This window comes from Etheostoma spectabile, chromosome 2, assembly GCF_008692095.1.
Source record: "Etheostoma spectabile isolate EspeVRDwgs_2016 chromosome 2, UIUC_Espe_1.0, whole genome shotgun sequence".
Lineage (NCBI taxonomy): Eukaryota > Metazoa > Chordata > Actinopteri > Perciformes > Percidae > Etheostoma > Etheostoma spectabile.
In genome coordinates this window covers 11,026,463-11,032,186 of record NC_045734.1, presented here as the reverse complement: position 1 = coordinate 11,032,186, position 5,724 = coordinate 11,026,463, and positions in this window count along the sequence as shown.

The window sequence follows — 5,724 nt, the reverse complement described above, 5'->3', positions numbered from 1 at the left end:
TGATCATCATCCCGGCCATTCACTATGGCTGCGAACCGATCCAGTGAGTGCTGAAGGTCAAAGAGACGATGAGCCTCAAGGACCACACATCTGCCAGCAAAAACGAAAGCGATGAGATCCTGAGCCCAACAAACTGCAAAAAACCCCTCCCCGCCCAAACTATGCGTTCAATATCCATGTCCATAAATATTAAAAACAGCCTGGCGGGGAGGCCAACCTCCCTGGAAACGAGTCGACTTACTGCCGCTATCGAGTAGATGGACTCCTGAGAAGGACCCCCACCCCATAATCCGCGCACTCCACAGTTTCTCCGAGGGGACCGGTCATACGCCTTCGCAGATCCACAAAACACATGTCAGACTGGTTGGCTTACTCCCAAGTCCCTCCAAGATTCTTGCTAAAAGAGTGAAGATTCGGGTCCTTGTGACACAACCAGGACCGGAATCCGCATTGAGTTCTCTTCAATCCGGGTTTGGACTTTGACAAAACCTACCTTTCCAGCAACCATGGAGAGACTTACCAGGGAGCTAAGAAGGGGAGACCCCTGTAATGGGCACACACCCTCTGGTCCCCCTTTTGAGAAGGGGAAAACACCCGGTCGACATGTCCCGCCTTCCACGCCAAGTTAAAGAGGAATTGTCAACAAAGACCTCCCTTAACACCAGAGCTTCTAGATTTCGGGACGGATCTCATCAATCCTGGGGCTTTGCCGCTGTGGCAGTTTTTGACGACCATCAGTGACTTCCAGAAGGGAATTGCCGACAATCTCTATCATCCCCCTGCTTGACTCCACACAGCGGATTGTGTCAGCTGGATGTTAGGGTTCTCAAAGTGCTCCTTCTACGCTACTATACCTCCTCAGTTGAGGTCAACAACGTACCACCTTACTATACAGCTTGATGATTCCCTCTCACCCTCTTGAGGTGGCAAATGGTTTTCCAAAGCACCTGTGGTGCTAAACAAAAGTCCTTCGTACATGTCTTCTCTTGAACTCTTCCCACAGCGTCTGGGCTATTGCCTGTCGCGACAGATGGCTGCAAGCCCTTCGGCCCATGTTGGTACCTTTGCACTGCTCGGAGTCCTTTGGGGATACTTGATCCCGAGGGAAAGACTCCTTTTCAGCGGCGGCTTCCATGTACCCGGTGTCCACCAGGGTGTTCGTGGGTACCACCTTAAGGCACCTAGGACCCTATGGACCAAACTAAGCCGGCGCGTTCAGCAATGGAAACTTAGGAACATTGTCCAACTAGGTTCCAATGCCCCAGCCTCCAAAGGGTTTGGGCCCAAACAACAAAGCTCCGACGGAGGGTAAGTTGAAAGTCGTGGACAGGCCTCCTCCCAGAACTTCCCCAATTTACCGCACTAACCGTTGGGCTACCGGTCGGTGTTTGAGGTCGTTCCCCCACCCTCTGACCCACCTCAACACAGAGTGGTGATCAGTGACAGCTCTGCCCTTTCTTCACCTGAGTGTCCAAAAATACAGCCTCAGATCGATTTAAAACAATTATGAAAGCGCTCATTGACCTTTAGCCGTAGGGTGTATGGTACCACGTACAACTTATGAGCTTCAATGTTGAGACATGGTGTTGGGAGACAATTCATGACTAGCACCAAAGTCCAACAACAGGACAATCACTCTGGTTTTAGAGGTCAAGAGGCGTCCTCCCAATCACGATACTCCAAATATGCTCCATCATCACCCACGTCCCCAGCAGAACCTTGGAGTCCCTATGGAGCCCCATACCGGATCCATTCAGGTTCCAAGAAGGCCGGAATACTCGAACTCTTGTTTGTTGCAAATCTGCACAAACAAACAGTAGAGTTTTTTCCCCCATCACCCCCGCAGGCGTAGGAGGCGCCCTCTGTTCCACGCGGGTTAAACTCCAAAAGCAGCAGCGCTCGCCAGGGGTTGTGTGAGATCCCACACCCGCCCGGCGCCTCACACCATGGGCAACCTGGAGTCGGACAGAGTCCACCCCTTCCAGGAGGATGGTAAGAACCAAGGACTGTGCTAGAGGGCCTGCCCCACCAGATCTAAACTGGTAAGCGCTCCACATCCCGGCACAAGTTTCTGGCTCCTCCCCTCAGAGAGGGGACATTCCATGTCCCCAGAGCCAGACTCTGACCGCACGGGGTTGGTCCGTATGAAGCCCCTGACCTTCGCGCCACCCATGTAGCAGTTGCACCCGACCCCATTGGTACTCCCACAAGTGGGGGCCCATGGGCTGGAGGGAGAGGTGACCACGATAGCGTTATGGGCTGTGCCGGCCGTGGTCTATGGCAAATCCTCCTACTTCTTGACTCCCTACGGCGACACGAAAACAAACAGTTCACAGTGAGTGTAAAACCTTTCTTTTAGAAAGTTAGTTAATGTGTAGACCCCTGGTGATACTAACGTTTCATGTGTGTAGAGCCTTCGTTAGTGTTTAAAAATAGTGATTTGTGGCTATCATAAAGTGCCCCTATAGCACTCCAAAAAACGAATACGGTCAATCTTAAAAGTGCGCTTCCGACTACATAATTATACTTTTAAACAAAGGTTGACTCTGGTACATCCACAATAAGACCTAGGTAGACATTTTGACGAGAGTTACGCTTTCACGTTAATACAATGTGCTGTTTGACAAGTAGCAACGTTGTAATTACTAATGTTGGTGGTAACATTATTATTATTCATTCAAAAACGCCTCAGTATTGCTACATGGTTTTGACACAGTAACAAGGTACTGAGCTAACCCCTAGAAGAAGTTCCATCGGTACATTAACCGTTTAATTAAGATAGATAGATAGATAGAGAAGAGTAGTAGATAGATCTAACTGCAATTAGCCAGTTAGAAACATGGTGAGACCGTAATAGCCCGGGGACAATAGCTAGCTAGTTACCGTTAGCCACACAGTCAGCTAGCAAACAGCCATACAATGCTGCAATCGAACCCCCCAGCACTTAATCCAGGCCAGGTGCGTAACAATGCTAACGGCAGTTAAGGATAGTGTTAGAGAAACAGCTATATCAGACACAGCAACGGCCACGAACAGTCATTGCCGCTCCTGGAGATCACCCCTGGGAAACCCTACCAACACCCGTCTCTCATCCCCTTTGAGAACGTTACAAACAAACCCCCTTTCGCCCTGGGTAAATAACATCCAAAGGGGACATGATATGTGAAATATTGGATGATAGTGTGGTTGAGATGCTGGCTATGTTAGCTTGCGCGCATCACTAGCCAAATTAGACGCTGCAATACAAATCCATTCAAGAAACTTGATGTGTGGGCGAAAACTGCAGCATGTCATTAGAAGGACATTAAGAAAACGTTGACTAAACATGACGTGATTAACCCTAATGAGGGGTAAACTTGTTAAAAACGATAAACAACTCAGTGTGATTTAACAGAGTTTCTAGTATCAAACAGTCTGCGTTTGATCATTCATTGTTTGGATTGAGAACACCCCTAGCAAGGGTGGACCAGACGTCCCCCGGTTTCGGGGACAGGCCCCGATTTTGGCTACCTGTCCGGCCTGATCTGTCCCCGCGAAATGGTCCACGGTTTTCACTGTGAGACGAAAGACCCGACATTGAAATGAAAGAAAGAAAAAAACTGACAAAACGTAGCCGATAATCGCACCAACCCTACCACGAACGGGCTCCAGTGGAGCCAGAGCAGCTGGGAGTCAGAACGTGTTAGAAGCCGGGTTGTGCATAAAATCACGATTATTGATGAGCGTGGGGTTTACGAAGCAATTTGTGGACTATTTGGTTTTAAAAAGGGTATCTTAACTTTAACAGAAAGGTTGACCTCCTTAGAAATCCGTTCCCCTAATTTGTCAGGCCTTGAATATTACATCTGAGAGTCTGTTAGCAGCTAAACAAGCACCTTTATGAACGTAAATACAAGATGGACATATATCCTATTACTTACATTGCAGCGATCTCGGTTTAATACTGCATCACTGTCAAGAGCAAATAGTCCATGTCAGTAGTTTTGTTGTATCTGATTCTCAAGGGAGAGCGTTGCAGAAACAAGCCCTGAGCATGTAAAGCAAACAGCTGTCAGTAGTTCAGAAAAATTTTCAACATTATGGAAAATTGAGACTTTCTATTTGAATATGGCAGATTATTAGGAATAGGACTTTCTATCTTGAAATATTATGAGGACATATTGGGGACATTAACTGTATTTGATAAATTGTAGACTTTCATCTTGAAATGTTGACATTTTTATCTTGAAATATTAGGACTTTTATCTTGAAGTAGTAAGGATGGATGATGTTTTATCTTGAAATATTAGGACTGTTCTATCGTGAGGTGTAGGGAGTGGAGTAGAAGTAGCAGCAGGGGGGGGCTAGGATCATACCTGGGGTCAGTGTCCCTGATGTTTAAGTTTTACAAAAATAAAAACATTACTTGTTTGGCAGGTAAATACGCTTCTGAGCTGGAAAATGTCTGGAAAACTGGTCACCTTTACCAGCATCGCCGAAAGTGACGTTAATATTGTACGTTATTAAAATGGTCCACTCATTTACAACCACTAGTTGAATTTGCTTATGTGTGACGCTAGGCGTTTGTGTCAGTGGGTAATATTTTGTTTGTGTGTTTGACTGAAAATGGAGAGCAGAGGACTCACCAAATCGACATGTTTATGGTAACAAGGTACCACTAGTAGATTTTAACGCTGTTTAAATAATGTCGTTTTTGCAGCTTTACATTGTTCAATAGATCGTTTAATGAAATTATATCATGCATCGTATATTTTGATATTGCTTTAGGTGTTAGAAAAAATAGGTTATGAAAGATTCATATACAATGTCATGAACTAACTGATAACGTGGAATGAAATGGAACCCAACCAATTTCAACATCTTTTGAAATTAGAAAAGATCCTGTTGTCTATTGTACATCTATCTCTATAGACTCAATGATGAGGAAAAAATGCATATCATTGTGAAATGTAATACAGTAAAGTAACATTAATACAAGAAGTGATGATTCTGCTATGGGTACAGCGGTCTGTGGGCAGCTCTTCCACCGTACAGCACATTGTAAATCTAAAAATTAAAAAATTAGTCTGATACGTGCTGATACAGCCATTATACGACAGTATACAAAACTTGAAAAACACTGCACACATCACTCAGGTTATGTAATTGCAGACCAAAAAATTGTTGCTACTGTAATTACTGTAGACATTTTAAAGAGGCACTTTAGGTCGTAAACTGCCAGGGGTAGTATGCGTGTGAGCCAGATTGCATGTTACCACCAGGCTCACAGCATGTGGCGGGGATGACTTCAATTAAAAACAATTACTGTCAAAATTAATCAACACCGCCAATGGGGACTCAGCAGGAATAATTAAGTTACATTTATCTGTGCTGTCCATGCATTGCTGGGGCTCTAGTATGCTATAAAATCCACAGCTGGCAGTATCTAATTTTCGGTTCTCCTATGATTCGTGGACTATTTGGAAATCCCAGTAGTTTATCATAGAACATGGTATTTATAGGCCTCTGATTGGGTCAGACACAGTAAAATCTCCATTGGAGAGTTGCCACAGGCGCCAGAATCTGGACTAATGATGCTGCTCTGCTGAATAGGACCTGGTTCCTTGTATTCATGTTCCTGCTCATAGTCTAAAACCACAGGCGTTCAATTTCTTTTCAAAGGTCGTCAAAACCTCAGCTAGAACAATATATTATTCTCCCTCTATGCTTTATATATGTGCACTC